This window comes from Ricinus communis, chromosome 3 (genome assembly GCF_019578655.1).
Source record: "Ricinus communis isolate WT05 ecotype wild-type chromosome 3, ASM1957865v1, whole genome shotgun sequence".
Lineage (NCBI taxonomy): Eukaryota > Viridiplantae > Streptophyta > Magnoliopsida > Malpighiales > Euphorbiaceae > Ricinus > Ricinus communis.
In genome coordinates this window covers 7,685,928-7,698,146 of record NC_063258.1, presented here as the reverse complement: position 1 = coordinate 7,698,146, position 12,219 = coordinate 7,685,928, and positions in this window count along the sequence as shown.

The window sequence follows — 12,219 nt, the reverse complement described above, 5'->3', positions numbered from 1 at the left end:
TCTATCATCTCTAAGTTTAGCAGTTTTAGAGGGAGGAAAGTACTTAATAGAAATTTCTCTGCTAAAGCATTCCAGGTAGTGATAGTGTTAGAAGGTAGTGACTGTAGCCACTCCTTTGCTCTATCCCTCAAGGAAAATGGGAAGAAGTGGAGATGAATTGCATCGTCTATTGTCCTATTAATCTTGAAGGTATCACAAATCTCCAAGAAACTTGCTATATATGCATTAGGATCCTTATCTCGCAAGCCTCCAAACTGAACCATTTACTGCACCATCTGAATAATATTAGGCTTTATTTTAAAATTATTGACGGCAATAGCCAGTCTCGTAATGCATGTTCATATCCCCTCAAATGATGGTTTCGCAAAATCATACATCATCCGGTTATTGTCATTGTTGTCGTTGGAATCTACCATCTCTATTATAATCTTTCCGGACTTATTCTCATGTACGGATTTCATACTCCTTGTTTAATTGTTAATAAGTTATGCAACATGATTTTTGATAGTGGAAGTTGTACTAATGTTGCTAGTACTTTGCTTGTAGAGAAATTGAAATTACCAACTACCAAACACCCAAGGCCTTACAAGTTGCAATGCTTGAATGATAGTGGTGTGTGAAAGGAAATAACCATGTACTGATTTCTTTTTCCATTGGGAGATATAAGGATGAGGTGCTCTGTTAATGCGGTTTCCATGTATGTTGGACATTTTTTGTTGGGAAGACCTTGGCAATACGATATATGACAGGTGCGTGATTTATGATGGGTTCAAGAATCGATATTCCTTGACTATTAATGGACAAAAGTTTAATCTTGGACCATTACCTCCCAAGGCCATTTTTGATGATCAAATGCGAATTAAACAATAATATGAAGAACTTGAATCTTCATATGGGGAAAAATTTAGGAAGGAGCAAGAAATAGTGAAAAAAGAAAAAGGTGAGGTAAGTGGTAAAATTGAGTATAATGGAAAACACAAGGTGAGAGAAAACAAGGGAGATGAGAGTGAAAGAAAAATGAATGTGTATGCATAGCCAATTGATATGAGGAAAACACTAACCTTGAGGCAGCCTTTACTTGTGCTCATGTACAAGGAAGTTTGATGATTTCTAATGATCTTAACAAGGATTTGCCTAGTGTTATTCTTGAGCTTTACATTCATACAATTTAAGTGGCATGACATACTTAATATATATAAGAAATATTTATACAATAGTTTAATTCACACAAGTTCCCAAAATGCCCCAATGCTTTAGATAACTCCTCCGGCCCACCCCGATAATATTGACCGATGCAAAAGAGCAATGCACGGTAAGGCTATCTACAACTGCACTAACCTGAAAAAAAAATTGCTAAGGAATGAGCTAGCGACTCAATAAGCATTTAATTTACTAAACTATAGTATATTAGGCTAGAATTATCAAATCTTTATCAATACCGAAAATTATACCAACACTTAACTAACAATCACAAAATCAACCATTTCAGTTATTCTCATAAACATATAATTTCATCTCACGTAATGCAAATAATCTCAAACTCAACCAAGTCAAATAATTCAATTCCACATTATTTCTATCAAATTAGGATCATATGACTCATCCTTACATTTCCTCACATTTTTAAATTTCGGTAACCACTTGACAAGACTATCCGCCTACCGGTCTTGCCATCTCACATACTCGGGTAGCTATCCGGCCTTTCCGATCACACAATATCCATACAAAAGTCATTAATCCTTAATCACAATCATTTCACTTCACAACACATCACAATCAATTTACTTCACAACACATCACAATCAATTCACTTTATAACAAGCCAAAAACATAACTAATATCAACTCAATCAACCAAGAAATTATCAAGTAATCAAACAGCAGTCCCTACTCGATATACACAAAGTTTAGTCTATTAAATACTTACCAAAAGCCATTAGGATCTCCATCATTCCTTATTATCTAGACCCAATAACTCCTAATGATACAAGGATTGGTATAAGAAATTATCGAAATATAGTTGACAGGGTTGACTGGTGGCATTGGGGCTTAGCTTGATAATCAAGCAAGACAAAATGTAAATCCATACACATACACTCCACAAGAAGATCATCAATCTACTTGAACGTTTCTTAAGCATACATTCTACACAAGAACATAAAGACAAAAGCAAAATAGCTTTTAGGTTTAACAACTAATTATCATTCAAATTCAACTTAATTCTATACATCAAAATCCGTACTAGCCTTATATAGGCCTTGAAAAACCCAAAATTAACTATTAAGGATTTACATCCTATCTAGAATAAATATAACCTTCCTAACTAAAACTGATAACTAAAATAAAGTCCTAGTTAGGCTAAAATACATGTGTTGTCACAACCAAATTTATTTACTTCTTTTTATTAATAATTAATATTCATTAGCATGTCATTAAACATGTCATTTGCATCATGATTATATATGATCTATTTTATTATATTATGTGGTAGATAAATAAATTATTTAGTTACATATTGATTTAATTGAAAAGTAATGATTTTGGACTAAATTGAAAAGTTAGAAAGAAAGAGGATTAAATTGTAATTTGCCTATTTCCACACCAATATACCACCTCTTTCATTTGTTCTTATCTACGTATGCTTTCCAATTTCCTTTTCTTCTTTGTCTCTCTCATTTTTCTCCTTTCCTTCTTCAACTTTGATTTTCCAAATCAAACTCTACAAAACTTTTAGTAAGTGAAAATCAAATTCTTCTTTTAAGCTTGAAAGATTTGGGCTTTCTTAATCAAGGAAAACAAAGGTGAGTAATTTTAATTGCTTGATTTTGCTGTAAATTAGGGTTAATGATATGAAATTATTGATGATTATGTGTTTTGGAATTGTTTAATCAAGAGTAAACATGCTTTTACTTGTGATCTTGAAGCTGAAATTTCTGGGCAGATTTTTCACTTATGATTTCGTGACCTTAGAGGCTTTATCTCGAAAATTTTCAACCATGAAAGTTGTAGGTATAAATCTCAAGAATATCTCTGTAAAATGGTTTTGCAGATTGTTAAGTGAGTAGGAACTTATGAGGTTCGATTTTGCTGCTGCTCTGTTTTTGGTTCAGCAGGTGACCTGGTTTTTGTGCTGACATTTTGAGGCATTTAGAGGCTGAACCAAGCAGAGAGTTAAACATGAAAGTTGTTCATTTATATATGTAGTATATGTCTGAAAAATTTCATAATTTTTGGTTGAGTATAACGTGAAATATGTTGAACTTAATATGGCCTGCCCGAAACTGTTTTAAGCAGAAATCGGGCTTAGGATTCAGAAATTTGTTACTAATTGTGTGTTTCACAACTTGAGCTAGAAAAGTCCAAATTGAGTAAAATTAGTGTCTATAGAAACTTTAGAATGTTAACTTTATATCTGGAGAGTTTCATCAGAAAATTCATTTCTTTGATTGGTCATTTAATAGGAAACTTTTTGTTGTTCTGTTTAGATGGAAATTTGAGCAGATGTATAGAAAATGCCATAACTATTTCTATACCAATGATTTTGAGGTGATTCTTTCTGCTATGGTTTCTATAAAAATGGAAGTGTAATTCTGGAAAATATGAGATTTTTATTAATTGTACATAAGTTTTGGTGTAATTTCTAAGTCAGTACCTACAAGCTGCCTTCATCAACAAATATGTTGATTTGTTGTCATTCATCTCATGCATCATATTAATATCTAGAATATATATTATTTTGTTGAAATGTGATATTTTATTGATAGTAAATATATATATATATATTTATGCCTTGTGATTGAATTGTATTTGTATTGAATATGTGAATAGGTTCATCCAAAGGCAAGGGAAGTGGTAAGAGAAAAGAATAGGATTACTTTGTTATCCTATAACTTCGGTAAGTATTTAATAGACTAAACTTTGTGTATATTGAGTAGAGACTGCTGTTTGATTACTTGATAATTTCTTGGTTGACTGAGTTGATATTAGTTATGTTTTTGGCTTGTTATAAAGTGAATTGATTGTGATGTGTTGTGAAGTGAATTGATTGTGATGTGTTGTGAAGTGAAATGATTGTGATTAAGGATTGATGACTTTTGTATGGATATTGTGTGATCGGAAAGCCGAGGCGGATAGCTACCCGAGTATGTGAGATGGCAAGACCGAGCCGGATAGTCTTGTCAAGTGGTTACCGAAATTTAAAAATGTGAGGAAATGTAAGGATGAGTCATCCGATCCTAATTTGATAGAAATAATGTGGAATTGAATTATTTGCATTACGTGAGATGAAATTATATGTTTATGAGAATAAACTGAAATGGTTGATTTTGTGATTGTTAGTTAAGTGTTGGTATAATTTTCTGTATTGATAAAGATTTGATAATTCTAGCCTAATATACTATAGTTTAGTAAATTAAATGCTTATTGAGTCGCTAGCTCATTCCTTAGCAATTTTTTTTTCAGTTAGTGCGATTTGTAGATAGCCTTACTGCATTGCTCTTTTTGCATCAGTCAATATTATCAAGTGGGCCAGAGGAGTTATCTAAAGCATTGGGGCATTTTGGAAACTTGTGTGAATTAAACTACTGTATAAATATTTCTTATATATATTAAGTATGTCATGCCACTTAAATTGTATGAATGTATATTGTAACTAAGTAGTAAATTATGTTTATAAAGTTATATATATATATATATTGCTATTCAATGGGAAGTTTGAGTTGGGGTGTTATAGTTTTTGGTATCAGAGCGGGGATTAGACCATTGGGACATAAGTTTGAGTACTTATATTTGTGTTTATGTTATGTTATATGAAGGTGTGTATGTGTTGTGATATGTTAAAGTGAGTTGGAATTTTTAATATGTTCCAATATGTTAAATGCTTGTGTGATTGAATTGATGGGAATAGAGGGGATTAAGAGCATAACATGCAAGCATATAGTAATTATGCACAACCATTTATTGTTGTGAAGTTTGTTAATGATATAGGCATGGATGAGCACTCCACCGGCCCAAGTGGGTTCACATTCGCCGATTCATGCACATCATATTGAACAAGAACAGATGCATGAAAATGAGTCACAAGGAAAAGTCAAGGGTATGCTCATGAAATAGACTGAAGAGTTAAGAAGATTAGCTCAACAATGACCACCACCTCCACTAAACGTACTGCATTGGATGCAAACTTTGGAAAGTTAAGAAAGCATGGCGGGAAAGAGTTTGAGGGGACAACTGATCCAATTGTAGCAGAGGAATGGCTAAAGTCCTGTTAAAGGTGTGTTTACACAATTTAATACCCAACCGACAACCCAAATGAAAGTGAGGTATGCAACCTCATTATTTCTTAAGGATGCTAGAAACTGGTGGGAGACACCCGGTAGCCAAACACAACCATTGACAATGACATGGGAAGAATTCTTAAAGGAGTTCAAGATGAAGTATATGCCACCAATATATCAAGAGAGGAAGAAACTTGAATTCCTTGAATTGAAACAAAATGAGATGTCACATTCGACTATGAATTACAATTTACAAGGTTATCTAGGTATGCACCGGAGGAAGTGGCAAACTGATGAAATCAAGAGAAATAGATTTGAGAGGGGTTTGAGATTGGAGATTCGTGAAAAGTTGGCGGTGCAACCACCTACCTTTATTGCTTTATTGGAAGTCGCAACAAGAGCGGAAGAATTATTCTTAGAAAGAAATATATTAGAAGCAAAGAAAAAGAAGATAATTGGGACATTTACTCCATCTTTCTCTAGAGGTACCTCATTTACACCTAGGGGAGGATCGGGGAGGTCAGCGAGGAGGTTTTAGAGGAAGGGGTAGTTATCAGTTTAGAGGGCCAAGTAGTATAACTTTGGGTAGAAATGGTGGATCGTTGAACATGCGAGGTAATTCGGGTTTCATCGGTAGAGGATATAGACCCGTTTGTGGCACTTGTGGAAGGACCCATTCGGGGAGAGTGTTGGGGACCGAGAGTGCAGTTTGTTATAGATGTGGGAAACCCGGGCATTATGCCAATGAGTGTGTGGTAGGTAGAGGAGCATCGAGTACCTACCATTCGGGGAGGACAAAGTAGTGTTGGGGATAATGTAGTACCTACAACGACCGGTCGTGGTAGAGGTAGGGGAGGTAGAAGTGCAGCCTACAAAGCAGATATGTCCATATTGAAGATGCGAACCAATCCTTACCGCAGGCAAGAGTGTATGCTGCTACGAGGCAAGAAGCAACTACTTCTCCAGGAGATAATAACCGTATAATTCCTATTTGTAGGCATGATGCATATGTGTTAGTTGACCCCGGATCTACATGTTCATTCATTTCATGTGATTTTGCATTGAAAATGCATTGTGCCATTGAATCTTTAGGACATGATATTTGTGTTTTGATGCCTGCTGGAGGAGTAATAATGGTGAATACCGTAGTTCGGGCTTGTTCTGTGATGATTTGTGGTACAAATATGTCGGTGTGACCTAATTGTGATCAATTTGCGAGATTTTGATGTGATATTGGGAATGGATTGGTTATCTAGAAATCATGTCATAGTTGACTGTTTAACGAAGGAAGTAAAAATGGTTATAGATGGGGAAGTAAAAATAGTGTTCACGGGTGACAGGAAAATTGTACCTACATGTTTGATTTCACTGCCATCGCTTTTCATTTAATGAAATTTGGGTGTGATGCTTATCTTGTGAATGTGGTAGACACTGGAATTGTTAGTCCAGGGGTTTCAGAGGTACCAATAGTCAAAGAATTCCCAGATGTATTTCTAGAAGAATTACCTGGATTGCCACCTCAACGAGAAGTGGATTTTGAAATTGAAACTATTCCAGGAGTTGCTCCTATTTCTATAGCACCTTATAGAATGGCACCGTGAATTACAGAATTGAAAAAACAACTTGAGGATTTATTGGAGAAAGGTTATACTCGACCTAGTATATCACCGTGGGGAGCTCCAAAGTGTTGTTTGTGAAGAAAAGGATGGAAGTATGAGACTTTGCATTGATTATAGGAAGTTGAACCAAGTTACTATCAAGAACAAATATCCTTTACCTCGCATTGATGATTTGCTTGATCAACTCGGAGGGCAACCGTATTCTCCAAAATTGATTTGAGATCTGGGTATTGGCAATTAAAGGTTAGAGAGACTTCTATACCTAAAACGGCATTTCAGACACGATATGGTCATTATGAGTTTGTTGTTATGCCATTTGGTTTGACCAATGCACCTGCAGCATTCATGTCTTTGATGAATAATATTTTTCAACCGTATCTTGATCAATTTGTGATAGTCTTCATTGATGATATTCTGATATACTCCAGAAATTCTGAAGACCATGAACATCATTTAAGAACAATATTACAAACTTTGAGAGAAAAACAGTTATATGGTAAGTTTAGTAAATGTGAGTTCTGGATGAATAACATTGCATTTTTGGGGCATATTATATCTGCACAAGGTGTTCAACTGGACCCATCTAAGGTGAAGGCTATTCAGGAGTGGGAATCACCAAGAAATATTTCAGAAGTTCGTAGTTTTCTGGGATTGGTACGGGTACTATAGAAGATTCGTGAAGAACTTCTCCATTTTAGCAAAGCCATTGACTAACTGTTAAAGAAACAAGTGACTTTTCAGTGGAATGATAAATGTCAAGCTAGTTTTGAGGAGTTGAAAAATAGATTGATTACAGCACCTATACTTACATTACCTATACAAGGAGGGGAATATGTAGTCTATATAGATGCTTCACTTAATGGTTTGGGTTGTGTATTGATGCAGAATGGAAGGGTTATTGCTTATGCTTCTAGACAACTTAAACCTCATGAACGAAATTATCCTACACATGATTTAGAATTGGCTGTAATTATACATGCTTTGAAAACTTGGAGACATTATCTTTATGGAGAGACATTTCGGATATTCAACGACCACAAAAGCTTAAAGTACATACCTACACAGAAAGAGTTGAACCTCGGTGCAACGAAGATGGATGGAATTATTGAAGGATTATGATTGTACCATTGATTATCACCCAGGAAAAGCAAATGTTGTGGCAGATGCACTTAGTAGGAAGACTTTGGAAAGGGTTGCAGGTATGATTTCATATCAGATGAGTTCCTTAATTTCGCTAAGAGCTATGGATATGCATTTTTCTATAAAGAATGGGGTATTATTGACTACAATGAAGACTAGTCCCCAGATACTAGATGAGATCAAACATGCACAAGGTAGTGATGCATACTTAAAGAAGTTGGGAAGAAGGTGCAAGATGGTAAGACAAGTGAACTAATCGAGCGAGATGATGGAATGTGGGTTATGAAAACCAGGGTATATGTACCTAATGTAGCCGCATTGAAACAAAAGATTTTTTGGGAGGCTCACAATTCTCCTTATTCAATGCACCCAGGGAGTATAAAAATGTATAACAATTTGAAGCCACATTATTGGTGGTCAGGCATGAAGAGGGAAGTTGCAGAATATGTAGCTAAATGCCTAACTTGTCAACAAGTGAAAGCAGAACATCAATCACCTGCAGGTAAATTACAGTCTTTAATTATACCTGAGTGGAAATGGGAAAGAATTACTATGGACTTTGTTGTTAGTTTGCCTCGCACTTTTAGGAGAAATGATGCTATTTGGGTAATAGTTGATAGGTTAACAAAATCAGCGCACTTTTTACCTATTCAATGAGAATGATTCATTGGATAAGCTAGCCAACTTGTATGTGAAAGAAATTGTTAGGTTGTATGGTGTACCTATCTCTATTGTTTCGCATTGAGGGATCCTCGGTTTACATCTCATTTCCGGAAGAGCTTACAAGTGGCAATGGGAACTAAATTGCATTTCAGTACTGCTTTTCATCCTCAAACAGATGGGCAATCTGAGAGAACTATTCAAACTTTTGAAGACATGTTACGGGCTTGTGCATTAGAGTATAGCGGAAATTGGGATGAACAGGTACCACTTATGGAATTTGCTTATAATAATAGTTTTCATTCTAGTATTGGTATGCCACCATACGAGGCATTATATGGGAGAAAATGTAGAAGCCCTATATGTTGGGATGTAGAAGGGTTGAGACAATTGGAAGGTCCTGAAATTATTCAAGAAATGTAGACAAGATACAAGTTGCGGGCGAGTGTATCAAGGCCGCACAAGATAGAGCGGAAAAGCTATGCAGATAAACACAGAAGGGAAATTGAGTATGAAGTTGGGGATAAGGTTTTCTTGAGAGTATCACCATAGAGGGGTATCCTTCGATTTGGTAAACAAGGTAAACTAAGTCCTCGATATATCGGGCCGTATGAGATTTTAGAGCGGGTTGGTCCTTTAGCCTATAGACTTGCATTACCCCAGAGTTAGCTCAAGTACATAATGTTTTCCATGTTTCTATGCTTCGACGATATCGATCTGATCCTAGCCATGTCATCAAGATACCAGAAATTGAAGTTTCTGAGAAACTCACATATGTTGAAGAACCGATTCAGATATTAGACCGACAGGTTAGAAAATTAAGAAACAAGGAAATTCCTATGGTAAAGGTGAAATGGAGTCAACATTCATCTAAGGAAGCAACTTGGGAAGTAGAGAAGCATATGATGGATAAATACCCGAGCTTATTTGGCATGTCTGTTGGCGATTAGTTAATTTCGAGGACGAAATTTTTTAAGTGGGTAGGAATTGTCACAACCAAATTTATTTACTTCTTTTCATTAATAATTAATATTCATTAGCATGTCATTAAACATATCATTTGCATCATGATTATATATGATCTATTTTATTATATTATGTGGTAGATAAATAAATTATTTAGTTACATATTGATTTAATTGAAAAGTAATGATTTTGGACTAAATTGAAAAGTTAGAAAGAAAGAGGATTAAATTGTAATTTGCCTATTTCCACACCAATATACCACCTCTTTCATTTGTTCTTATCTACGTATGCTTTCCAATTTCCTTTTCTTCTTTGTCTCTCTCATTTTTCTCCTTTCCTTCTTCAACTTTGATTTTCCAAATCAAACTCTACAAAACTTTTAGTAAGTGAAAATCAAATTCTTCTTTTAAGCTTGAAAGATTTGGGCTTTCTTAATCAAGGAAAACAAAGGTGAGTAATTTTAATTGCTTGATTTTGCTGTAAATTAGGGTTAATGATATGAAATTATTGATGATTATGTGTTTTGGAATTGTTTAATCAAGAGTAAACATGCTTTTACTTGTGATCTTGAAGCTGAAATTTCTGGGCAGATTTTTCACTTATGATTTCGTGACCTTAGAGTCTTTATCTCGAAAATTTTCAAACATGAAAGTTGTAGGTATAAATCTCAAGAATATCTCTGTAAAATGGTTTTGCAGATTGTTGAGTGAGTAGGAACTTATGAGGTTCGATTTTGCTGCTGCTCTGTTTTTCTTTCAGCAGGTGACCTGGTTTTTGTGCTGACATTTTGAGGCATTTAGAGGCTGAAACAAGCAGAGAGTTAAACATGAAAGTTGTTCATTTATATATGTAGTATATTTCTGAAAAATTTCATAATTTTTGGTTGAGTATAACGTGAAATATGTTGAACTTAATATGGCCTGCCCGAAACTGTTTTAAGCAGAAATCGGGCTTAGGATTCAGAAATTTGTTGCTAATTGTGTGTTTCACAACTTGAGCTAGAAAAGTCCAAATTGAGTAAAATTAGTGTCTATAGAAACTTTAGAATGTTAACATTATATCTGGAGAGTTTCATCAGAAAATTCATTTGTTTGATTGGTCATTTAATAGGAAACTTTTTTCTGTTCTGTTTAGAAGGAAATTTGAGCAGATGTATAGAAAATGCCATAACTATTTCTATACCAATGATTTTGAGGTGATTCTTTCTGCTATGGTTTCTATAAAAATGGAAGTGTAATTCTGGAAAATATGAGATTTTTATTAATTGTACATAAGTTTTGGTGTAATTTCTAAGTCAGTACCTACAAGCTGCCTTCATCAACAAATATGTTGATTTGTTGTCATTCATCTCATGCATCATATTAATATCTAGAATATATGTTATTTTGTTGAAATGTGATATTTTATTGATAGTAAATATATATATATATATTTATGCCTTGTGATTGAATTGTATTTGTATTGAATATGTGAATAGGTTCATCCAAAGGCAAGGAAGTGGTAAGAGAAAAAGAATAGGATTACTTTGTTATCCTATAACTTCTGGTAAGTATTTAATAGACTAAACTTTGTGTATATTGAGTAGAGACTGCTGTTTGATTACTTGATAATTTCTTGGTTGACTGAGTTGATATTAGTTATGTTTTTGGCTTGTTATAAAGTGAATTGATTGTGATGTGTTGTGAAGTGAATTGATTGTGATGTGTTGTGAAGTGAAATGATTGTGATTAAGGATTGATGACTTTTGTATGGATATTGTGTGATCGGGAAAGCTGAGCCGGGCGGATAGCTACCCGAGTATGTGAGATGGCAAGACTGAGCCGGGCGGATAGTCTTGTCAAGTGGTTACTGAAATTTAAAAATGTGAGGAAATGTAAGGATGAGTCATCTGATCCTAATTTGATAGAAATAATGTGGAATTGAATTATTTGCATTACGTGAGATGAAATTATATGTTTATGAGAATAACTGAAATGGTTGATTTTGTGATTGTTAGTTAAGTGTTGGTATAATTTTCTGTATTGATAAAGATTTGATAATTCTAGCCTAATATACTATAGTTTAGTAAATTAAATGCTTATTGAGTCGCTAGCTCATTCCTTAGCAATTTTTTTTTTCAGGTTAGTGCAGATGTAGATAGCCTTAGCTGTGCATTGCTCTTTTTGCATCAGTCAATATTATCAAGTGGGCCAGAGGAGTTATCTAAAGCATTGGGGCATTTTGGAAACTTGTGTGAATTAAACTACTGTATAAATATTTCTTATATATATTAAGTATGTCATGCCACTTAAATTGTATGAATGTATATTGTAACTAAGTAGTAAATTATGTTTATAAAGTTATATATATATATATATTGCTATTCAATGGGAAGTTTGAGTTGGGGTGTTATATGTGTGGCCGCCCAAAATAAGCCATTATTGGAATCTCTTCCAAGTCTCTCCAAGTTTAGCACTTTAATTATGGTTGAAGCTAAATCTTTGAAAAAAAAGGCTTAACTCTTTCATAGCTTGCCACACATTTACAGGCATGAAATGCTATGGGAATTAACTTCTATAT